General features: G+C 36.1%; 1 protein-coding gene across 12 annotated transcripts in view; it reads right to left on the bottom strand.

The window, feature by feature from the left end:
- The window catches only part of FOXP2 (forkhead box P2), a 610,938-nt gene that overhangs the window by 368,089 nt on the left and 215,127 nt on the right, over nt 1-27,722 (bottom strand). For 11 of the 12 annotated variants that reach the window (XM_074315704.1, XM_074315702.1, XM_074315703.1 and 8 more), the window contains one exon: nt 21,496-21,586. The exons of the other annotated variant lie outside the window; for it this stretch is intronic. The gene's annotated coding sequence lies outside the window, so the exon portion shown is untranslated. The remainder of the gene's footprint in view (nt 1-21,495; nt 21,587-27,722) is intronic. 12 annotated transcript variants of the gene reach the window in all.

The raw sequence follows: 27,722 nt of genomic DNA on the forward strand, positions 1-27,722 counted from the left end.
TGGGGGAATGGAGAAAGCAAGCATACTGAAGAAAATGCAATACTATATATATGAAACTTTCTTTTACATAAACTTAATGGTAACCACTCAAAAAAAAAAAAAAAAAAATCCTGAACTGAAGTATATAACATATAAAAAGAAGAAACAGAGGGAAAAATCATAGAATACCACCACACTGAAATAATAAGACAGCAACAAAAAGGCAAAGAAACAATGGAGACACAGTCCAACCAGAAAATCAAAGATAGAATGATAAGAAATCCTCACATATCAATAATCACCCTAAATGTAAATGGACTCAACTCACCAATAAAAAGGCACAGAGTAGCAGATTGGATCAAAAAACTAAACTGAACCATATGCTACCTCCAAGAGACACATCTCAGCTACAAGGACAAATAGATACTCAAAGTGAAAGGGTAGAAATTGATACTCCAAACAAATGGTAGTCAGAGAAAAACAAGTATAGCTATCTACATCAGATGAAACAGACTTCAGGATAAAAAAGGTAACAAGAGACAAAGGTGGACATTTCATAATGGTAAAGGGGACTATACAAGAAGAAGACATAACGGTCATCAACATTCATGTCCCCAATCAGGGAGCACCAAAATATACCAAGCAACTACTAACAGAACTAAAGGGAGAAATTGACCAAAACACAATTATACTAGGGGACCTAAATACATCCTTGACAACTATGGATAGATCATACAAACAGAAAATAAAAATATCAGTCATAAATGACACATTAGATGAAATGGACATAACTGGCATTTATTGAGCACTTCAACCTAGAACATCAGACTATACATTCTTTTCTAGTGTACATGGAACATTCTCAAGGATAGACCATATATTGGGACATAAAACTAACCTCAGCAAATTTAAGAAGATCAAAATCATGCCAAGCATATTCTCTGATCACAAGGCTTTGAAATTGAATATCAACTGCAAAAAGAAAGCAGGAAAAACCACAACTATGTGAAGATTAAACAACATACTTTTAAAGAAAGACTGGGTCAAAGAAGAAATAAGATGAGAGATAAAAGATACACGGAAACAGATGAGAATGAAAATACATCCTACCAAAATATTTGGGAGGCAGTTTTAATAGGGAAATTATATCATTCATTACAGGCCTATCTTAGAAACCCAAAGTCAGCAGAAGGAAGGAAACAATAAAAATCAGAGCAGAACTAAATGAAATAGAGAACAAAAAGACAACAGAAAAAATTAATGCAGCAAAAGAGCTGGTTCTATGAAAAGATTAATAAAATTGGCAAACCCTTGGATAGACTCACTAACATAAAAAGAGAAAAGACACAAATACACAAAGTCAGAAATGAAAAGGGGGTAGTTACTACAGAAATACAAAGGATCACCCAAGAATAAATACTATGAAGGACTGTATGTCACCAAATTCAATAACCTAGAAGAAATGGACATGTCCTTAGAAATATATAGCCTTCCTTTCTAACAAAGAATTAGAAAATCTAAATAGACCGATCACCAGTAAGGAAATTGAATCATTCATCTGAAACCGTCCTAAAAGCAAAAGTCCGGGATCAGATGGCTTCACTAGTGAATTCTAGCAAACCTTCAAAAAAGGATCTAATACTTGTCTTACTCAAACTCTTCCAAAAAATTGAAAAAGAGACAATACACCCTAACTCATTTTATGAGGCCAACATTACCCTGATACAAAAACCTGATAAGGATAACACACACAAAAAGAAAATTACAGAACAATATCTCTGATAAATAAAGATGCAAAAATCATAAACAAAATTCTAGCAAATCGAATGCAACAATGTATTAAACCAATTATACATCATGACCAAGTGGGATTCATCCCAGGGGCATATGGATGGTTCAACATACGCAAATCCATCAATGTGATACATCACATAAACAAAATAAAGGGCAAAAATCATATGATTATATCAATAGATGCAGAAAAAGCATTTGACAAAATACAACATCCATTTATGATTAAAACACTTAATAAAATGGGTATAGAAAGAAAATACCTGAACGTAATAAAGACCATATATGACAAAACCTCAGCTAATATAATTAACAGTGAAAAGCTTAAGTCCTTTGCTCTACGTTCAGGATAACAACAGAGCTCTCCCCTGTCACCTCTGCTTTTCAACACAGTATTGGAAGTCCTTGCCAGAGCAATCAGGCAAGAAAAAGAAATAAAAGGCATTCAAATTGGGAATGAAGAAGTTAAATTGTCACTTTCTGCAGATGACATGATGTTGTACATAGAAAACCTTAAAGACTCCACCAAAAAGCTATTAGAAACAATAAATGAATACAGTAAAGTTGCCGGCTACAAAATCAATGTACAAAAGTCCATTGCATTCCTATATACTAACAATGATATCTCAAAAAAGGAAATTTAAAAAAACTACTTTTTCAATTGCAACAAAAAGAATAATACATAGGAATAAAGTTAACCAAGGATGTGAAAAACTTATATGCTGAAAACTATAAGACATTTTTTTTAAAAATTGAAGAAGACACAAAGGAATGGAAAGACATTTCGTGCTCATGGATTGGAACAATCAACATAGTTAAAATGGCCATATTACCCAAAGCAATATACAGATTTAATGCAATCCCCATCAAAATCCCAATGGCATATTTTAAAGAAATAGAACAAAAAATCATCAGATTTGTCTGGAACCACAAAAGACCCCGAATAGCCAAAGCAATCCTAAGAAAAAAGAACAATGCTGGAGGTATCACACTCCCTGACTTCAACTTGTACTACAGGGCTACAATAATCAAAACAGCATGATATTGGCAGAAAAACAGACACATAGACCAATGGAATAAAATTGTGAACGCAGAAATAAACCCACATAAATATGGACAGACAATTTTTGACAAAGAAGCCAAAAACATACAATGGAGAAAAGACAGCCTCTTCAATAATTGGTGCTGGGAGAATTAGAAAGCCATGTGCAAAAGAATGAAAGTAGACTGCTATCTGTCACCATGTACCAAAATTAATTCAAAATGGATCAAAGACTTAAGCATAAGACCTGAAACAAAAAACTGCATAGAAGAAATTATAGGTGTTAAACTTATGGGCCTTGGGTTCAAAGAGCATTTTATGAATTTGACTTCAAAGGCAAGGAAGTAAAAGCTAAAATAAATGAATGGGACTATATCAAACTAAAAAGCTTCTGTACAGCAAAAGAATCCATTGACAAAATAAAGAGACAACCAACTGAATGAGAGAAGATTTATGCAAACAATGCCTCCAATAATGGGCTAATATCCAAAATATATAAGGAACTCATAGAACTCAGCCACAACAAGACAAACAATCCAATTCAAAAATGGGCAGGGGACCTGAATAGATGTTTCTCCAAAGAGGACATACAGATGGCCAATACATATGAAAAGATGCTCAACATCACTAATCATCATAGCAATGCAAATAAAAACCACAGTGAGGTATCACTTCACACCAATTAAAATAGCTATCATCAACAAGACAAATACTAACAAGTGCGGGAGAGGCGGTGGAGAAAAAGGAACCCTCGTATACTGTTGGTGGGAATGCAGATTGGTGCAGCTGCTATGGAAGGCAGTGTGGAGATTCCTCAAAAAATTAAAAATATAATTACCTTATGACCAGCGATCTCTCTCGGGTATCTACCAAAAAAATCTAAAAACATTTATCCATAAAGATATATGTGCTCTGGTGTTCACTGCAGCTTTACTTACAGTGGCCAAGACATGGAAACAACCAAAGTGTCCATCGATAGGTGAATGGATAAAGAAGTTGTGGTATATATACACAATGGAATACTATTCTGCCATAATAAAGGATGAAATAGTGCTATTTGCAACAACATAGATGGATCTTGAGATTATAATGCTAAGAGAAAAAAGTCAGACAGGAAAAGTCAAGAACCATATGATTTCACTGATGTGTAGTATATAAAACTGAAAGCAACAAAGGAAAAAGACAACCAAATGAAGATATAAAAACTCACAGACACAGACAATAGTTTAGTGGTTACCACAGGGTAGGGGGAAGGAGGGTGGTAGATGAGGGTAAAAGGGATCAAATATATGGTGATGGAAGAACTGACTTTGGGTGATGAACACACAATGTGACATATAGATGATGTATCACAGAATTGTACACCTGAAACCTTTGTAACTTTACTAACAATTTTCACCCCAATAAACTTTAATTAGAAAGAAAAGAAAAGAAAAAAAGAAAGAATGAAAAAAAAGAAAAGAAAAGAAAGGAAGGAAGGAAGGAAGGAAGGAAGGAAGGAAGGAAGGAAGGAAGGAAGGAAGGAAGGAAAAAGAAAGGACTTCCAGAACTGCTTCAGAAAGTTGCAAGAAAAATGGGATAAGTTTGTTTGAAGTGAGGGGGAGTATTTCGAGGGGGATTAATGGCAATGTGTCTTTTACTGTAATAAATTATTTAAACAGTCACCATATCGTTTGATCACACCTCGTGCATTTTTAATATTTCAGAATTAAGTTCTAACGTATCTTTGTTATAGTCATATAAGAAAATTGCTAAACCTGTAGTGTAAATAAAGGTTTTAGAATGCTTAAAATTTTAAAGTAGGCATGAAGCAATCCCTTTCAATTGATTCACATACTAATTACAAATCATTCTTACCAATTTCTTAAATAGATTTAATGGATTCTTACTTACTAACATTTTCATACCTTAATCCAGATTTTTCCATTTGAAAGAAAAGCAGTGATTTATTTTTAATATATTCCATAACTCAGAAGTTAAATTCATTTAGACTATCCTAGCTTCCAAACATTTAATATACAGCGTGATAAATGGCATCATAAATCTCTTTATGCTTAAATACATACTGTGTTTTGTATCACAAATAAATCACATGAGAAGAGAGGTTGTTTAACAGTTCTAGGCAATAGAGCACTGGAAGACTTTGACCCTAGCCTGCCTTAGTTCAGATCTGAGCTCCACCACAGAGGAGTCGTATAACATTATGTAAATTATTGAACCCATCTGGGCCCATTCTTTCATTTGTAAATGGGGACAATAACGGTTTCTACCTCACAAATATCTGATTTATAGATTGTGAGTATTAAATGAATTAATGCTGGTTAATCACTTAGAAGAGTACCCAGTACTCAATAAATGCCAGCCATCATCATCATCATCACCATCATCACTATCATCATCACAATCATAACCATCATCATCATCGCCATCATCACCACCACCACCATCATCATCACTATAATCATCATCATCATCACCATCATCACCATCATCACTACCATAATCACCACCACCATCATCATCATCACCATCATCACCATTATCACCATCATCATCACTATAATCATTATCATCATCACCACCATTATAATCATCATCATCATCATCATCACCATCATCACCATTATCATCATCATCACAATAAGCATTATCATCATCACCACCATCATCATCATCACTATAATCATCATCATCATCACCATCATCACCATCATCACCATCATCACCATCATCACCATCATCACTATCATCATCACAATCATAACCATCATCATCATTGCCATCATCACCATCATCACTATAATCATCATCATCATCACCATCATCACCATCATCACCACCATAATCACCACCACCATATCATCATCACCATCATCACCATTATCACCATCATCATCACTATAATCATCACCACCATCACCACCATCATCACCATTATCACCATCATCATCACCATCATCATTATCATCACGTTCACCACCATCATTATGTGGAGCCCAAAGTGGGGTTCTATCTGAGGGACATAGCAGGAATATGGATGACCAGAGAGTAGGGAAAGTATGAGAAAATAATGAGAGATCAGGAACTGACTCACTAAATACACTTCTACTACCAGTTCCTCTTATTTGCAGTTTGTCATGTTGCTAAACTTCTAGAACATATTGTTAAAGGAACCAAGGCTTCTCAGAGCCTCAGTGTAGTGCTCTCCTGATTTCAAGAAAACTTTTCTTAACACATAATTTCCTAAAGGCAAGTTCATATTGAAAACCAACATCTCAAAGGAGATAAATGGTTGGAGTCCAGAGTAAATAAGATGTAGTTCTGGATAAAGAAATGGACTTTAACATAGCTGCTTAATTGGAAATATGTAGAATTTAGCAATGGAGATAAACAAATATAAACTATAAGGGCAAGAGAACACTAAGAATATAAAATTACAATCATGTGTGGCTTAATGACAAGGATGTGTTATGAGAATGCATCGTTAGGCAGTTTCATCGTGCAAACATCATAGAGCATTCCATTGCTCTGAGGCTGCAAGCCTGTACAGCGAGCGTGTCACTGTACTGTACACAGAAGGCAACTGTAACACAAGCACAAGTGTCTGTAGCTAACATATCTAAACATAGAAAAAAGACAGTAAAAATACAGTATGAAAGATAAAAAATGACTCCCCTGTATAGGGCACTGACCATGAGTGGAGCTGGCAGGACTGGAAGTTGCTCTGGGGGAATCAATGAGGATTTGGGAGTGGATGTGAAGGCCCAGGACGTTACTGTACACGACTGGAGACTATAAGCACTGCACACTTAGGCTGCACTAAATTTATAAAAATATTTTTCCTTTCTTCAATAAATATTAACCTTAGTTTATTGTGACATTTTTACTTTATAAACTTTTTTTAATTTTTAAATTTTAGACTTTTTTGTAATGATTAGCTTAAAACCCAAACACGTACAACTGTACAAAAATATATTCTTTCTTTATATCCTTATTTTATAAGCATTTTTTCTATTTATTTATTTTTTTTTTAATTTTAAACTTGTTAAAATCTAAGACACAAATTCATGTCAGCCTACATAGGGTCAGGATCCCCATTCTGACCTCCACATCCTGTCCCACTAGGAGGTCTTCAGGGGATTCAAGCAGCTGTCATCTCCTAGGATAACCATGCCTTCTCCTGGAAAACCTCCTGAAGGACCTGCCTGACGCTCTTCTTGAGGAGGTGTCACTCTTTTCAGAAATGTTTATGGTGGTTTACTTGGATTGTTTCTTTTTTTCATCATAGATTTGCTTGTAAGCAGATAATGCACCATGAACATTCCTCTCTATTAATGAAAACCTTTCAGTGTTGGGGTTCATGTTTTCAAACTTTTTAAGGAGTGTGAGGTCTACAGGAGCTTCTGCTAACCCCTTCACTGTGAATTTTCTTTGGGTTCTCCTTTTTCTTCTCCTGCAGTTTCCTTTTCTCTTGCCTCTTCTTCAGCTATGCGCTCCTGATTGAGTTCCCACACGTCCTCAGGGGTCAGTTCCTCAGGTAACCCCTCCAGGAGCTCCTCAGTGGCCTTCTAATCACACCCAGGCTCAAGCTATCTGCATTCCCAACCAGTCTTTTGATTTTTTTCAATTTCCTCATTGGTGGCAAATCTTCTGAAGTCATGGATGAACCTCTTGAGTGTCTTCTTACAGATGCCATTCATACACTGCTTGGTGACACTGAGGTACACGGAAGGTTGGCTGTGGGACAAGAAATCTCTACCCTTCTGAAACTTATCACCAGACCCCAAGGCGAGATGGACCTTTCGTGGTCTTATAGCTGATTAAGACCAGCTGCGACAAGCGAAATCCTACAGGTCAATGCATTTCACCTAGCAGCGACACTAGGTCATTCATTTTACACGCATCACAGTGTGTTACATACTAAAAGACCCACCCCATAGTACCACTGTTGGAAAGAGAAAGGCCATAAAAGGACACAAATGGCCAATGAAGCTCTTCAGGGAAATCTCTGCCCTCTCCCAGAAAATCCCTGAATATTCCTCCTACAAATTTGAATATACAGCCCCTAATTAAAGGGACACTGATAAGAGGCTTATACCCTGGCAAGAGAGGGGCTGCTCTGTTTCTTCCTTCTCCTCTGCTTGAATAAACTGATCTTTGCTTTCCTTTTATTATGGCTCATGCTTGAATTCTTTCCTGCACGGTGCCAAGAACCTAGTGGTCGTGGTGCCCTTCTCTGGGTCTCCCAGGCAGGAGCATCACCTAGCCACCTGCAACAACATCACCATAAGCCCAAGCATGCTTCCTGATGCAGTCATAGATGTTGCAATCCTTCCAGAACTGCACCAGTGTTTTCTCAGTTGCCTGGGCAAAAGTCCTCTTCAGGCAGTAGGCCTTATAATTGCTATTACTCCTTGGTCCATTGGTTTGATCAAAGTAGTGGTATTTGGAGGATAGAAATACCACTTTGATATTGGGATGAAGGAAAAAAGAGGATATCCAGGAGCATTATCAACAATAAGCAAATTCTTGAAAGGTTTATTTTCCAAATATTACTTCTCTATTTTGCTGGCATAGCAATCCAGGAGGGCATCTTGGAAGAGGAGCTCAGTCACCATGCTCCATATGCTCCTGCAGTACACAGGCAGTATGGGCTTATTGCTATGCCTGAAGGCCCTGGGCTCTCACTGTGCCAGATCACAGAGGGCTTCCATTTGTAGCCTGTAATGTTGCCTCCAAGCAACACTGTTATCCTGTCCATGAGAGCCTTGAAACCTGGCACTGACTTGGCCTCCTTATGGACGAAAGTTCTCTTAGGCATCCATTTCCAGAATAGGGAGGTTTCTTCTATATTTGCTCTGCCAAGTAATTTTCCTCTACAACCAGCTTGTCTACAGTTTCCAAAATATTTTCAGCTGCCTTCACATCAATACTCACACACTAACGACTCACTTTCAGATTATGTAATGAATAGCAATTCTTGAATCATTTAAACCACTCAGAGCCAACAATCAGTTCAATATCATAGTTAGGTCCATCCTTTGCTTTCAACATCACAAACAAACTTTTTTGCTTCGTCTGTGATTGCCATGGTTCTAAGAGGGACATGCTTCTATCTTGTCTTTAATCCAGGTCAACAGAAATTCTTTAAGTCTCAAATTTATGTTAGTTTCTTTGCCTTCAAGAAACACATCTTTTAACAGCTTCTGTCATTTCGTTCTAGGACATGCCTGATGGGTGAGCAATAACCATCGCTGACTTTCCAACTTTGTAGTCATTAATAACTTTTAATTTCATTTCCAGATCAATCACTTGATGTTGTCTCTTACTGGCAAAACTGGCAGTGGATTCTGTACACTTTGGGCCCATGATGAACATAACAACATTAGATTTAATCAAGCTCAAGAGAAAATTATGCACTCAATGTAAACACCAGATGTATGAAGCTGCTACTAGCATAACACAACATACTGTTTTAGAGAAAACATTTTTTAATAAGTAGAAAGAGTATACTCTAAAATAATGATAAAAGTATAATATACTAAATACATAAACCAATAATGGTCACTTATTATCAGTATCAATTATTATGTAATTGTCTGTGCTATACTTTTATATGACCTGCAGTGCAGTAGGTTTTTTACACCAACCTCACCACAAACACATGAGGAATGTGTTTTGCTATGACATTATGATAGCTGTAACATTACTAGGCAATAGGAATTTTTCAATTCCATTAAAATCTCATGGGACCACTGTCATTACCAAAACATCTTCATGCAGTGTATGAGAGTATTAAATAAATATTGGGTAACTAATTACACTTTTAGCCTTACTACATAAAGAAAACTGAAATGTAATAACTTCTCTTTCAGGTCACTCACGAGAACATGAAACATGTTTATTCTTTTTAAGCCATTCACGCTGTCAAAGGCATCCTGAACCCTGAGACTGACTGAACCCTATGGAGAAAAAATGGTCAAATTTAGGGTTAGGAACCTCAGTAGTTCATGGTAGATAACATTATCTAAAAGAGCAAACAGTGTATCAACGATGGCTCATTGTTAGGTGGTGGGACACAAGATGGTGGAGTCAACACTGTGATTACCTCATCCCGTGAACACATCAAAATTACAACTAAATTATAAAACAATCAACCTGGAGAATCATATGAATTCTAGTAGAACAGAAGTTTTATAAGTAAGGATATAAAGAAGCAGCCACATCAAGATGGGATGGGCGCAATACACCAACAAACTGGCCCCAAATCTCCACTTGGTGAATGAAAATAGGGAAGGATATCTTGGCCACAGAGGTTCCCCATGGAGGAGCAAGGGACCCCAGCCTCACACCTGGCTCCCCAACCCGGACTCCTAGCAGCAGGAATAGGAGCCTCCACATCCAGTGAGGAAAAACAGTGCGTATTCCATCAGTGGGTGAGATAGAAGACTATGGGAAACACAGATGTCCTCTTAAACAGCCCACACAGACTCACCCCCAGGAACTCACTCTGGTCTCTGGTGAAGGGTCAGTGACTCGGGGGGCAATGGAGACATCCCAGAGGGAGACTGAGGTGTGTGGCTTCAGGTGAGTGCTGGAAGATAGTCACCATTTTCCCTATGTGGGGTCCTTCCTCATGTAGCTGGCAGATGAGTGTCATCTTTCCTGTGCTGAGCCCTCCCCCAAGTCCATGGCCAAATCTGAATTTGAATTGGTATGATGAGCTCCACTTGCTCCATCCTTGTGAATCCCTGAGACCCGCCACACCCAACTCCCTACTGCTTGAGGTTTTATCAGCAGCTGAACCTTACAGGAGTTGGCAGGTGGCAGCAGGTCTCAGGGTGCCCTGGCTTTTCGCAGAGCTACCCCAGACCCAATACTGGTGGTAGCCATCCTAGGTTCACAGTGTGGTCTCTCCCATGTGCCCCCAGGTGAATCACAGGCAACGGCCAACCACAGATCACTACCAACCATCAGGTAGTCCACAACCAGTCACAGGCAATGGATGACCTGGGACTGTACTAGAACCCCTCCTAAAAGACACCAGAACCAACATACTTGGAGGTTGGCTTCAGGCCACAGCAGAGCACCACCCAATTACCCCACAAGCAGCACATCCAAAAAGTGGCCTCAACAGATACCAGAACGAACTGGGGTGAATTCTGCTCCAAGGGGTAGGCCCCTTGCACAGCAGCCTATAAGCTGTGGACATGGCCAAACCCAACAGTCAGTCAGCCTGAGGGTCAATCCCACCCACTCAAGTGCCAATAATAATCAAGGCCCAACTATAACAGGAAGGCACACACAACCCACACAAGGGACATTCCTGGAGCACCCAGAGCAGGTGACCAGGGAGACTGCGCCAATGGGCCCCACAGGACACCTACTACAATAGCCACCTGACAAGACTGAGTGACATAGCAGATCTACCTAATACATAGAAACAAACCCAGAGGCAACCAAAATGAGGAAACAAAGAAATACATTCCAAATGAAGGAACAAGAGAAAACACAAAAAAATAAAAAATAAAATAAAAAAATAACCTAAACAAAATGGAGGCAAGCAAGCATGATACAGAGTTCAAAACACTGATTACAAGGATACTCAAAGAACTTAGTGAGAACTTCAACAAAAAGATAGAGAGCATTAAAAAATAAATAGAAACCATAAAAAAGAACCCGCCAGAAATTAAGAATACAATAACTGAAAATGAAGACTGCACCAGAATGAATCACCAACAGACTAGATGAAGCAGAGTATCAAATCAGTGATTTGGAAGACAAGGTAGTAGAAAACACCCAATTGGAAAAGCAAAAGGAAAAGGGAATTTAAAAAAAAATGAGGATAGTTTAAGAGACCTCTGGGACAACATCAAGTGTAACAGCATTCAACTTGAATGTTTGAAGAAATAGTGACTGAAATCTTCCCTAACCTGGCAAATAAAATAGACGTACAAGCCCAGGAATCACAGAGAATCCCAAACAAGACGAATCCAAACAGGCCAACACCAAGACACATCATAATAAAAATGCCAAAAGGTAAAGAAAAAGAGAATCCTAAAAGCAGCAAGTGAAACGCAACTAATAAGTTATAAAGGAGCTCCCATAAGATTGTCAGCTGATTTCTCAACAGAAACTCTGTAGGCCTGAAGAGAATGGCAAGAAATATTCAAAGTAATGAAAAGCAAGGATCTACAATCAAGACTACTGTAATCCTTAAAATTGAAGTATAGATAAATAGCTTCCCAGACAAGAAAAAGCTGAAGGAGTTTATCACCACCAAACCAATATAACAAGAAATGTTAAAGGGACTTCTTTAAGATGGGAAAAAAAAATCAAAATTATGAATAATAAAATGGCAATATCTACATATCAATAAAGAATTACTTTCAATGTAAATGTATTAAATGCTCCACTCAAAAGACATTGGGTAGCTATGGATAAGAAAACAAGACCTTTACATATATTGCCAACAAGAGACTCACTTCAAGTTATTTCATGAAAATGGAAATAGAAAAAAAAGCTTGGGTAGCAGTACTTATATTAGACAAAACAGACTTTAAAACCAAGGTTATAACAAGAGACAAAGAAGAACCCAATAATCCCACTTCTGGGTATTTATTTGAACAAACCCAAAATGCTAATTCAAAAGGGACGTGTGCATCCATATGTTCATTGCAGCATTGTTTACAGTGGCCAAGATGTGGAGGCTGCCTGGGTGTCCATCAGTGGATGAATGGATAAAGAGGAAGTTGTACATATATACGATGGAATATTGCTCAGCCAGGGAAGGGAATGGGTCCTTGCCATCTGCGGCAGCAAGATGGACCTGGAGGGTATTGTGTTGAGTGGAGTACATCAGACAGAGACAGATAGATGCAATTTGATTTCGCTTATATGTGAAATCTAAAGAATATATATTGTTACAAGAAGTGGAGTACAGCATTAGGAATAGAGACAGTGGAAATGTAATGGCTGTATGCGATGTCAGAGAGATAGTAGATGGGGGGAGAGGGGTTATCACTGTGTGAGGGATATAAATGATAAATGTCTATTACATTGCTTTGTATACCTGAAACTAAAAAAAAAAAAAAAAAAAAAAAAAAAAAAAGAATAAGATAAGCAAACAAACACAACAGAAACATACTTATAGATACAGAAAACATTTTGATGGGTGCCAGAAGGAAGGGGCTTGAAGAGGTGGGTGAAAAAAGGGAAGGAATTAAGAAGTACAAATTGGTTTTTACGAAGTAGTTATGGGAATGTAGGGTATAGAACAGGAATAGAGTCAATAATACTGTAATAACTATGTATGGTGTCAGGTTGGTACTGGATTTGTTGGGATGATATTTGGGAGGGGAGTTGGGGCACAGGTGAAAAGGTGAAGGAATTAAGAAGTACAAATGGGTAATTACAAAACAGTCATGGGATATAAAGTAAAGCATAGGGAATATAGCCAATAACATGGTAATAACTATGTGTTGTGCCATGTGGGTATCAGGCTAATTAGGGGTGTCACTTCTTAAATTACATAAATGCTGTACACTTGAAATTAATATAAAATAATATGACACATTAAGTGTAATTGAAAATTTAAAAAAGGAGAGCAAAAGGGAATAAGAGGTCAAATTTCCAGGTATAAAACAAATAAGTCTTGGGGATGTAACCTACAGCATGGGGAATATAATCAATAATATTGTGATAACATGGTACAGTGTCAGATAGTTGCTGGACTTAGGGTGATCACTTCTTTAGGTATATAAATGTTGAACAACTGTGGTGTAATGAAACTGATATAATGTTGTATGCTAGCTACATTTTTTATAAAAATATTTTTAAAGAGATGGCTCATTGTTCATATAGGAATGCAATGTATGCATTGCATCTAACCGCTGACAAAGTTAGTTGAAATCATTGTGACATAAACAGCTCATAGTTGTAAGAAATGATGGGGTTCTGGGTACCTAGAGACAAGAAAAATGCATTTAATGAATTTAAATTTAAAGTGTATTTAAATGACTAAAAGGTAAGCATTAATCATTACCTGAGAAACAAATGAATGAAACGAATTAGCAAAATGAACTACACATTTAAGAGGGCTATTCACTAAAATTTTCTTGAATTTGGAGAAACCATAAGAGAAATTATAGAAGAAAATATTAACATGACAGATTCTTTATAAAGTTGAAGAGGAAAACTGGCTTTAATTAGCAAGTTCAGAAATTTTTCTAACAAAACCCTTTAATTGATCTTTCTTCTATAATATTTACTTTTAATCTGATTGAATCTGACCTAGGCAATCAAATATGGGATCCTGCGTTCTCTGCAGCAGACTTTCCACATCTTCATGCAAGTGCTCAGATCCTGGTATTTTGCAAGTTAAATGTCAGTGTATGTTATTGTGGCATCATATGCTATTGTCGCTATAATTTTATAGATTCCAAGATGATAAGGTCACTCAAACTTCTTTCTTTCTCCCCCAAATTATTTCAAATGATAATATGTACAAAACATATATTTTATAATTCTTTATATAAACGTTAACAGTTGTATTCAACCAAAAACAAAATGTCACAGGACAGTTTCCAAAAAAGGTTGTTCTCATGTGAACGCATTCTTGCAATTAGTGAATAAAATACTCGTTTACTAGCATCTTTTAGTCAGCTCAGGATTACTATTATTTTCCAAACTTAAGATTCTAGAGTGCACTTTGGCAAATCCATTCATTTGTGGTGTTTATTAAATTCTCTGAGACTACTGACCCATGAACCTAAGTGTCAGAAAAAGACAAAGAAAAAATCATCACAATAGTGTAGTCTGAGAAGTTTTTATTCATGTTACTTTCTTAAAGAGGACCATTGTTTAAGACCAAAAATATGGCAGTTGAGAATTATGTTTAACATTTAATTGTTGGGACAAAATTAATATTGAGCCCCAACAGAACAAGAATATTTATGCCTTGATATACTAACCATAAAAAAGTATTGCCATCTTTTTCACTGTGTTGCCTTCTTCATGGGCTTAACCCTGCCAAATTATTCCATTTGATTTCAGAGAATTCTCATACCGCGATCTATTTTATTTACTTTATCTTCAATAAAATGGTTCAGTGAGCATTAGCAAGTCTGAGACACACGTTTCAATCAGTCTTCAGGCAAAGGCGTTAATCTGTATTAGACCTACTGTGCTGTGAGTTGCATCTAGAGAGTGGGATAAGGCAGAGCTGCAGCGAAAATGTGCAGCAGCCTAACCATGACACAGCCAAAGAGGAAGGCTATCCCCAGCCCCGCACGCACGGCTCCTACCAAGTGGTGCTAGGCGAACAACACGAAGAGCATGTACCAAGTCTGACTGCTAACGCAGGCTTCAGACTCTCACTGTATTTTACATGATGCCTACAGCAACAGTCGTCTGTTTCCCAGCAGACAACAGTAAAAACTGAATTGCCAACAGTTAAAAATGAGGTTTCATATTCACCCCTCGGATATTATATAGGGTGGAAAAACACTAAATGCATTCAAGTGAATAGCATTTCTTCTATATAACATTTCATACAATTACAATAACAGTAATCGCAGTGGACCTTTCCTTACAAATTTGTATGACATTTTAAATATAGCTGTTGGATGAGATTTTAACCACAAAACAACCAGTAAATTTGATCAACAACTCATTTTGGAAAATGAAATCATTAAAGACTAATTCCAAGAAATGTGGGGCAGAACTGTTAGATGCCGTGAAAATGTTTCCCAAAGCACAAACTTTGTAATAAGTGATGCTGGTTCATACTTGATATGGGCTGTAAAAAGCAGTTTATTGTAATGGTTTTCTTCCCAGCAAATAAGACCATTAAAAATGTACTTAATGTTCAGCTGAACTGAAAAGCATGCCAGTTAAAATCCATATTTTGCTATTTTGTATAACAGTATCAAAAATTTTACTAGTAGATAATTCCAAGGCACAAATTTAATATTATAAATGTAAACTTTCCTTTTTTTGATAGGAACAAGTTTCCCTTTTTTTTTTCTTTTTTAAATATAACACAGTACTGATTTTTTAATATAACAGTATTTTTGCGCAGGTTCTATCATCACAGTAAAATCATGAGGAGTGAAATATGGAAGAACGGCTTAATGTGAATTTATAAGAAAAAAACGTTGCTCTATTACTTGCTGATACATACTTATTGACTCACTTTTCTGGGGATCAAATATATTATTTTTCTAGTGAACTTAACATGTCAAAGCATAGGACCGCAAATATATGTACCTATATCTAGGTGCTTCCATGTACCTCTATTCTTTATAACTCTGTAAGGACATTAATAAAGACCAACAGAACACTAGCATGATACATTAGCAGAACAGATTCTGCAAGCTCAGCTTCTGTAAGGAGAAGAGTGTTTTTAACTGTTCCAAACAGTTCTTCTACAAAAGAAGCAGTACTAGACCAGCACCCAGACCTGCCCAGTCCCCAGTGGGTATGACTGTCCAACATTGATGTGATCAACGGGTAAGAGATTAAAAGTGGTCTCGGTGTGTTACACAATCAGTATTCCAAGCCAAATCTAAACATCTCTCATTTTCTTCTCACTAGGCTCACTATGTTATAAACATACATGCCTATCCCATTACATTTACTTACAGACCACATATTCAGTACACTATTAACCCTTACATTCCGTGCAAAGTCCAGGGTAATGAGGAAATTTTTGGAAATAATTTTAGGGGTAAGATATCATAGAATATATTCATTATCAATTGTTACATGACAAATTAACTACAAACTTAGCAGCTTAGAACAAAAAATATTTATTATCTTACAGCGTTTCTGAGGAGCAGGAATCCAGGAGTGGTTGTTACCTGGATGGGTCAGGCTTAGGGTTCCTCAGGAAGTTACAAGTTATTGCCAGTTCCTCCCTGTCTTTTAGTCAGAGCTTAGTTCCTCACCACATGGATCTCTCCATGGCAGCTAGCCTTCCTCACAGCAAGTCGTAAGACAGAGAGGAAGGGACGGGGAGAGGGCCTGGAGGGGTGGGAGGAGGGAAAGAAGAAAGAGAAAGAACATCCAAAACAGATATCTGAACGTCTTGCACAACCTAATGTGAAAAACAACCTACCATCCCTTGTGCTACATTCTACTGGCCTCACAGCTCACCTCTGGTAAATATGGGGCAGGGGGCAATGATGTGACGAGCAGGAGACAGACACCATGAAGGACCTATAGCGGCTGCCACTACAGACCTTCCTCTGGAGCCGGATTAGGCATGTTCCTCCCACGTGCAATCAGTTCCAAATGTGTAAGTGACAATGGATTCCTACAGGTAATTTAAGGATTATTTGAGGTGCACTTCCAATTACTGAGTCAATGTAAGACTGGATAATCTATGAAGAAAATCCTTCAAATATGACTCTTAAGCTGAATATGACTCTCAAACTGATCACTGTTCTAAATCAAGAAGGCACTTTTATATTTAGTGAATATTTCTTAAGATACTATTATATACAAGGCTGTAGGTAATACAGGTATGAGACCATGCAGGAAAAATCCTGGGCTCTCTAAAGAGAAGGAAAGAAACAGGGAAAATGTAATAGAAGAGGTGGAGATGTAAATGTGCTTTACAGAGAAAGAGAAAGTGAAAGAAACAATAGGATGTGTACTGGCAAAGATGTGGGCTAGTGGGAAGCAGGTAGTTCAATGATGGGAGCTAGTGGGGGGCAGGTACTTCCGGGTACGCATATGGGAATAATGGGGGGAAAGGGCTGGGTATTGTCAGGTTCTGGAGAGTATTAAATACCAGAGTAGGCTGTATTTAGTTTGGTGGTGTGCCAGCTTAAAATAATAGATAAATATTAGGCAGAGAAAAATGGCCTATTTGGAGTTATACTGTATGCATAACTGAGAAAAAAATTTTACAATTAGTGACAATATTCCTTTTTTTATTAAATATTGCGTAATTGTAAAAATCTAAACTAACAGGTTACATTAATTTTAAATCAAGAAATTTAACATGCTGTGACAGACAGACTCTAGGGTGTCCCCAATGTTCACACCCTGTGTAATTCCCTCCCCCTGCACATGGGCAGGTTGTGATGTGCCTCTAACCAGCAAAATATGGCAAAAGTTATGGGATGTCACTTCAGTGATTATGTTAATACACACATATATGTTCTACATACATACATACGTATGTACACACACACAGCTCTATCTTGCTAGCATGCAGACAGACTCTCCTGCTGGCCCTGAAGAAGCAATCAGCTACAATGTACACTGCACATGGAAAGGGCCGCGTGGATGGGAACTGTGGGCAGCCTCTAGGAGCTGAGTACTGCGATCTCACTACAGCAATGAACTAAATTCTGCCAAATCCAGTGAATTTGGAAGAGGACCCTGAACGCCAAATGAAAACTGCATCCTGGTCAATGCTTTGACTGCAGTGAGTAAGATCCTGAGCTAAGCCATGCCTGTTCTCCTAACTCCTGGAAACCATGACATAATAAATGAATCTTGTTTTAAGGTTTTAAATATGCAGTATGTTACACAGCACTAGAAAGCTAATACACATGCTAACCAAAACACAGAGAGCACATTTACAAAATTAACTCATTTTTACCATCTCTTGGACCAAAGTTAGAATATTATGCAAGATATTTGCTAAGCGGCCTGGATAACACAGTCAACCTTTGAAACTAATATAACAGGGAACAAAACAAAAACTGACTTTTTTTAAATGCTTACTATGCCCTCTATATGTATTTACACATTAATCTCAAATCAAAACTATAAAGTTAGCACTATGTCTCTATTTTCTAGAGTCAGAAATTAAGGGTTAGAGACTTTAAATGATTTGCCCAAGGTCTCACATACGGTATCTTTGTTTTGGAATCATAACTTAATTCTAGGCAACCTGATTTCCACACTTGCATTTTCAACAGCTACACTCCACAGCCTCTCTACTTCCTTGTTCACTCCGCTCCATTTCCCCCAAATGTCAGCGCACCGGGCATTGGAGTCGCTGATCCAGCCCGACCTCAGCTACAGCAGCTCCCTGCATAGTCCATTTGCTTTACAGTCATTGAAAATTAGAGCCAATATTTTGTCATGTATGATGCCTGATTTTATTTAGTATTTATAAAAATTATAGCAATTTTCTATAAGTATCAGAATGAAGTTTATTTTTATTCCACTGAAATAACTAAAACTGGTATTTTATTTAGATTTAATATTCTTACAATGGAAACTGAAAATAATTGTAAATATTGTGAAGTAAAATACACAGATACACATGCATACTCACTCAACTACCCATTTACTCAGATACACAGACACTTCCAGTTGTAGGTTGTATGAAACAACATTTTAGCTTCCATTTCAGAAGTATAACCTAGGGCAAGTTGTTTAACCTCTCTGGGGATAACACTAAACAACTTGTTTGAAAAAAAGAAGATTCAACCAAGTATTAACTTTAGGGATTTTGGGGGAAAGACAACAGAGCAATGGAAAAGGAGTAAGAAAACTAATATTTCTTGAAAACAGCTATGTATCAACTGCTAAATTCTTACAATAATCCCAAAACAGTTATATGTGCCCCTCATTGTACTGTTTGAAAACTGAGATGCAAAGATTTAAGGAAATTAACCAAGGGTGTTTTAAACAGCTAACAACTAGCTGCAGCAACGTAAGCCTGTGTCTACCCGACTCCCAAGTCCTTGCTTCTCCATCATTTTATACTTCTCTTGTAATACCTCTAGCTCTAGGGTTCATAAGTCTATATAGTTCCAAGGAAAAAAATGCTTTTTTCAGAATGTACTGTTTCATTAAGATGAACCATTGGCATTATGCCTATATATTATTTACATCAGTATGTGGTTGGTCTTCATTTAAAAAAAAAAAAAACTGCTACTATAAGCATATAACTAGAAAAAAGTCTAATTAGCAAGTTCTAGAAGCAATTTTGAGGACTAACTTTAAACATAATTATGTTCCCTTCTGGAAAGAAGACTCTCTATTTTCTAAAAATCATTTATTTTCTAAAAATTGTTTATTTCATAGTTCCATGAGTTCATTGTCAAGTAACTCCTGTTTATAAATCTAAAATCTTCCATCTATTATTAAAGCAAATGTCCTACTATTAAAAAAATGGACATTTAAATATTAAAAGGCCTTACAAACATGGAATCTACCACCCAACCATTGTCTGCAGTAAGCATAAATTATGTACATAACCCAGAAAAAAAGATTGAGTATTAGCAGATATGGGTTCTAATAACACGTAATTGTTTATTATTAGCTGTAAAATCCTAACCAGCTATATATTCCTTTTTCCAAATCATTTGAATCCTTTGCCTTTTAGTCTCTCTACTTACTAAACAAAGAATAATAACGTCAGCTTTACTTACATCGTAAACAATGCAAGAATAAAATTAATGACTTACATGAAAGAGTAAAATGAAGTAAAAGGATGCCAAAGTGCTTCAAAAATCTTAAAGGCTAAATAAATATGGAATCATTTTGTTTGTATATTTGGAAAACTGATAAAGTTGGTATAAATCAAGAAAAAGTCCACAGGCAAAATAGAAGGTGAAATACCAAGAAAGATGTGACCTAATAATTCAAGCACACTGACAAAAATCTCTCAGGAAGATAGGGAGCCTTCATCTGGAGACGCTTTAGAGAAGGGCAGAACAACATGGGTGGAACAGGGAGAATCCCAAAACCTGTTGGTGCTGGTGAATTCCCTGGAGGGAGAATTCTGGGGCAAGAAAAAAAATTCTGAAGAAGCCAGGGCACCAAGGTTTCCCTCTTTTGGGGGGTAAAAACTTGGGAGAGAAATGATACAAATTCTTCACCTAAAATTGATTTTTGTTTTCTTTTTATAATTATATTATGACACATATGACCACTTATGACATACTGTTTGACTGATACCATCATTTAATAATGGTTCTGAAAAACTAATTTTATAGAAACATTACATACTGAGTAAGACAGGGGAACAAAAGCTGCATCTCTTGGAAACACATCTCATCTTGTCTCCGTGGTCCTTGCTTTGTACCAAAAAATTGATTTAAAATGTTCTAAATTGATACAGTTACCAAGGAAAACCACCATCAGATTTAAAGAAGTGCAAGATTAAAAAGAAAACAAATGCTTTCTAGACACCTGACTTGCTGGGTCTCAAAGAATGTATAAGAAAAATCAAACTTTTTAGAAAAAAAATTACAAATATGTTATTCTCTTTATTTTCTGACATTTCTAGATCCCCCCACAACCTTAATATCAACTGAATCTTAATAAATTAACACTGAAAACATCAGTATAAAAGGCCAGCATAATGGTAACAGAAAATACTCCAACGGCTTTTCTTGCCTAATCATGTCAATATTTTAAAATCAAATTCACATTATGCATTCACTTACGTTAATTTTCAAAAAAACAAACAAACATGAGACCAAATTTAATAGGAGAGAGAGCACAACCAGGGGCAAAATGGGAAGCCCAAGAGAAGAGACAGAGGTAAATATTCCTCTCGCTGGACTTGACATGTCTCTGGTTTACTGATAACATTTTGACCTTTGTGCAAAGATACTGAACCCAAAAATTAAAGAATAAAATAAACATTAGAAAAACAGAAATAAGCACAATGAACAAAAGACAATTATTCCCAAAAGGCCACTTACCTATTTCTTGCAGATCTTCCACAAAACCTTGAAGTCAACCTTGATATAGAATCCTCAGTAAATTCAATCCCAACATCACAGTTGAGCAGCCCTGTAAACAGAGACAAATAATTGTCACTGCTTTGAATATCAACTCTGAGTTTATGTCATAATTAGTTCAATGATTTCACAGAACATAAAACATATTCAACCTCAAATATGGATAACAGTTAATGCATTCATTGCTTTTTGAATCTTCAATATATTTGAAATGCTTTTCTACATTTTAATTTAGAGAACTTCAAATCCATTGTTTGATACAAAGCAAGGACCATGGAGACAGTATGAGATACATTTCCAAGAGATGTAGATTTTATTTCCTACTCTTACATCGCTTTGGAAGTTTTAAACTTTTGGTGATTAATTTTTAAATTTATAGAATAAAATTATTTATGTCTCAAGGTTCCCAAGTGAAAACATGACTGATTTCAACTGCCTCTTCAACACATACTTAATGAGCTTTGAAGGCCTTTATACAATTAACGAATTGGTAGTAAGCATTTTCTCCTTATAATCACAGTGTAAGTGTTATTACCTTAATACTTACTTTAATTTGTATTTTCCAGATCCATTTCCTGTTTAACCACTCTCTTTTCTGGTCTCTTCCTTCTTTAACCTGAAATATTAAGCTCATACTACCTTTCATAGGCTAAAATAAGTGATCTGAAGGTCCAATAAAATTATAGGACTTGGTGGTGTACAGATACAAAATGGGTTTGACTTGCACACCAATATTGACCGACTGGTAGTGACCACGTGGAAGGCGGTGTGGAGGCTCAATCTGAGTCTGTGGCAGGAAGGACTACAGTGGTCAGTTAGCAATGTCTGCGATGGGCACTAAAGGGATGGATGATAGCATATGCCACCTTTGTTGAGCATTTAGACATTTCACTCATTTTACTTAAATAGTTTCCAAACACTGTTGGCTAAAAGTCCTTTCTTCCAATGAAATCTCAGTGAGGGGGTCAATTAATGAAACAGATAAAAATAAAGCATTCTGGTTGAAACAGAATCCCAAATACTCAGTGCCACCACTATTATTTCCCCAGAATGTGGGGAATTAATTTGTGGGGGTATTCCACAAAACCTTAGTATTTTGCACAGCCTAACTTGAAACCACTGTTTAAGTTAGTCATAAGTATTAAGGTAACTCAAAGACATAGAAATTAAGTCAATTCAAACTCCTTTTTGTCACATTCTTGCATTCTTTGTCTACTGCTTCTGTTTTCCTTATTTCTCTTACAGATCAAATTTTGCACCCGGGTAGGCTCCACTCTTGACTGTTCTTGTGTTAATCTTTCTTCCATAATTATTTCCCGCTTGTTATATGCCACCAAAAGAAACAGATTTCTTTTCTTTTTTATTGTGTTTTATTTTGTTTTTTTAATCTAATCTGCCATCTTGGACCTTCTCCAAGCAACGGATTTCTTATTAAAATCTAGCAGTCAAAATTATTCCCTAATTCCATACTACTTATTTATCTTTTCTCACATTCATGGATATCAATTTTCCCTACATCAATCTATAAAGTCTAGATTTAGAAAAAGACCTACAAACCCATTTTAAAAGTATATGCTATAAATTGCCTATTAATATCAAAGTAAAATTCAAAAATGAAGGACAAATAGACGGATACCAAGTATTACGATGCAGGAATATAGAGTTCAGAAATAAACCCACGATCAATGAGAGCTTCATATATGGTAAGGGTAACATCACAAAGTAAAAGAAAGTTTGGTGGTGATGCATTGCATGGACAAAGAAAAACACTCTCAGGATATGACAAAAAATAAACTTAGCTACTTATTTTACACCACATGGAAATTTAGATTCCAATGAGATTAAAGCATTTTAATGAGAAAGTTACCTTTTCAAAGCTAATAAAACAAGTTTAGGTAACTATTTTTGAGATCTAGAAGTAAAAAAAAATTCTAAAATAAGACTTAAAACCATAAATAATCAGGTATAAAACTGATGAAGTTGGCTAAATCAAAATGAGAATTTTTTTAGTGAAGGATACCATAGATAAATTCCATAGATAAACCGAGAGAATACCTAAAACCAACAAGGAATTAATATTAGAATATATACTCAAAGGAAATTAATAACAAAGTGAGCAAAAAACCTGAAAAGGCAGTTTCTCAGGAGAAGGCTTCAGAATAGCTATAAAATATAGCTTTAAATGCTCAAAACCACTAGCTATCAGGAAGATGCAAATTAAGAAATCAATGTGATACCACTATACTTGTATGTTATCAGAATAACATAAATTTTAATGCTCAATTCTATCTAGTGTTGCTAAGAATACAGAAAGATGAGTGAGCACTCTCTTGTTTACTGCTAATGGAACCTTAAACAATACAGTTATTCTTTTTTTTTCCTTTTTCCTTATTAAATATATTGGGGTCACGTTAGTAAAATTATATAGGTTTCAAGTATACAATTCTATAATACATCATCTATATATTACATTGTGTATTCACTGCCCAGAGTCAGTTCTCCTTCCATCACCATATATTGGATCCCTTTTACACTCTTCTACCACCCCCCACCCCCTTACCCTCTGGTAACGACAAAACTGTTGTCTGTGTCTATGACTTTTTGCTTCCTTGTCTTGTTCATTTGTTGCCTTCAGTTTTAGATCCCAGATATGAGTGAAATCATATGGTTCTCAACTTTTTCTAGCTGACTTATTTCGCTTAGCATGATAATCTCAAGATCCATGCATATTGTTGCAAATGATAGTATTTTATCTTTTCTTATGGCTGAATTACATACATGAACCATATCTTCTTTATCCAATCATTTATCAAAGGACACTTTACTTGATTTCATGTCTTGGCCACTGTGAATAATGCTGCAATGAACGTAGGGGTACATATACCTTTATAAATACATGTTTTCAGATGTTTGAGGGTAGATATTCAGAAGAAGGATTCTATTCTTAATTTTTTGAGAAAACTCCATACTGTTTTCCAAAGTGGCTGTACAATTTATACTCCCACCAACAGTTTATGAGGGATCCTTTTTCTCCACAGCCTCTCCAACACTCCAACACTTGTTATTACTTGTCTTGCTGATAATAGCCATTCTAACAGCTGTGATGTGGTATCTCACTGTGGTTTTGATTTGCATTTCCCTAATAGCTAGTGAAGTTGAGCATCCTTTCATATAGCTGTAATACAGTTATTCTTAAAAGCAATTTGAAAGACCTAAAATTCCTACCTGTTCTTTATGGATCCAAAACAATTTGCACAGAAATCTACTGTACCATATATCAGCTTAGATTTTATTTCACTTTTTTACTGACATGTCTTTCTCTCCCACTAGTTTCTCCATATTTAGTACACAAAATTAATGCTTAAAATTGATAAATCAAGAAATAGCAATCTGGAAACCATTTCAAATTATGGATGGAAATATGAAAAGCTTGTTGCCTCTGGAGAACTGTCCTAGTGAAAAGATGCAGGGCAGAGGACTGCTATTTTTCATTATAATGAGCATTTGTTTAATTCTATTTTTTAACTCCGTGGATGTACTTCTTGAATAAAAGTCAAATTTAAAACAAAAGGAAATGCAAGATGCTAATTAAAAATATGAACATTTCTCCACTGAAACATGCAGATTTTATTTAAATAAAACTTTAATAAAAGTACATATTATTTTAGTAACTTAAACTTCATGAAAGAAGAAAGGAACATGTCACAGGTTACTGGTCACAGTTGTCATAATGATCACTTAATTATACCAAATGATCACTTAAGAACTGAATGATCAGTTAATTCTTTAACAAAAAACTCTATGAAAACAACTTAAGCTAGTAAAGGAAAATAAGATCAACTGGAAAAGGCAAAGCCAGAGCCAGAGAGGCTAATTAGAATTCTCTCACATATGCTGTACACATCTCACGCATACTGTGCACATCTCACATATACTGCACACATCACATGTATACTGTACATATCTCATGCATACTGTACACATCTCACATATACTGCACACATCACATGTATACTGTACATATCTCATGCATACTGTACACATCACACATATACTGCATACATCACACATATACTGTACACATCTCACGTATACTGTACATATCACACATATTCTGTATACATTCATATATACTGTACACATCACATGTATACTGTACACATCTCACATATACTGCACACATCATATGTATACTGTATACATCTCACATATACTGTACATGTTACATGTATACACGTACACATCTACACATCTCACGTATACTGTATACATCACATGTATACTGTACACATCTCACATATACTGCACACATCACACATATACTGTACACATCACATGTATACTGTACACATCTCACATATACTGCACACATCACATGTATACTGTACATATCTCATGCATACTGTACACATCTCACATATACTGCACACATCACACATATACTGTACACATCACATGTATACTGTACACATCTCACATATACTGCACACATCACATGTATACTGTACATATCTCATGCATACTGTACACATCTCACATATACTGCACACATCACACAATACTGTACACATCACATATATACTGTATACATCACACATATACTGTATACATCACACATATACTGTACATGTTACATGTATACATGTACACATCTACACATCTCACGTATACTGTATACATCACATGTATACTGTACACATCTCACATATACTGCACACATCACACAATACTGTACACATCACATATATATTGTATACATCACACATATACTGTACATGTTACATGTATACATGTATACATGTACACATCACACATGTACTGTACACATCTCATGTATATTGTACACATCTCACATGTTGATAAGCTGCTGACTGTTCCAGGCACTGTCCAGGCTCTGAGATGAAGTCAGAAACTGCTCTCATGGAGGAGTGTGCAGTGTAGTGAGGGAGATGTAAGGGGTGCCGAGACTGTGCTGAGCAACAGGTATGTGTGTGTATACATGCATATGTGTGTATATATGTGTGAATACGTGTGTGCATACATGTGTATGTATATAGTGTATGTGTGTGCATATGTGTGTATGTGTGTGCACATGTGTGCATGTGTGTATATGTGTGCACATGTGTGTATGTGTGTATATGTATGTACATATGCATGCATGTTTGTGTGTATGTATTTATATATGTATGCATTTGTGTGTGTATTTGTATGTTTGTCCATATATGTGTATATGTGTTTATATGTTTATATGTGTATGTGCATCTGTGTTAGTATATATACATGTGTGTATGTGTGCGTATATGTGTGTATATGTGTATGTATGTATATGTGCATGTATTTATATGTGTATGTGTATATGTGTGTATATGTGTATGTATGTATATGTGCATGTATTTATATGTGTATGTGTATATATGTGTGTATGCATGTGTGTATATATGTGTATGTGTGTGTGTATGTGTGTGTTTATGTGTGTGTGTGTGTTTGTGTGTGTGTGTTTGTGTGTGTGTATGGCAACACCCAACAAAAGCCAAGATAGTCAAAGAAGACTTCCTGGATAAAAGGATCTCCATGCAGTTCACATTTACAAGTACTCCCTTTTCTAATTTCTTCTAGTCTTTTAAATTGGCTTACAAATTTATTTAAGGTTTAACATAGTAGAAGAGGAAAGCATCACTGACATTCCAAAAGAGTTTGACCTGTCTTCTTTGAGGAACTGGATTAGATGAGGGAACAATTGCTAGGTGATTTAGCTTTGTTGCATTTTTTTCAAGAAACTTTTTTTTTTTTACATTATTGACTATATTCTCTATGCTGTATTTCACATCCCTGTGACTGTTTTGTAACTACCAATTTGTATTTCTTAATTCTTTCACCTTTTTCACTCTGTTCTCCAACCCCCCTCCCATCTGGCAACCACCAATTTGTTCACTATATCTATGAATCTGTTTCACATTTGTTTATTCATTTACTTTGTTTTGCGATTTCACATATAAGTGAGATCATATAGTATTTGTTTTTCTGTGTTTTACTTATTTCACTTAGCATAATACATTCTAGATCCATCCATGTTGTCACAAATGATAAGACTTCATTCTTTTTTATGGTTGAGTAATATTCTATTGTATATATCATGCTCTCCCGAAAATAAGACCTAGCCGGACCATCAGTTCTAATGCATCTTTTGG

The sequence above is a fragment of the Rhinolophus sinicus genome, linkage group LG11 (genome assembly GCF_036562045.2).
Source record: "Rhinolophus sinicus isolate RSC01 linkage group LG11, ASM3656204v1, whole genome shotgun sequence".
Taxonomy (NCBI): domain Eukaryota; kingdom Metazoa; phylum Chordata; class Mammalia; order Chiroptera; family Rhinolophidae; genus Rhinolophus; species Rhinolophus sinicus.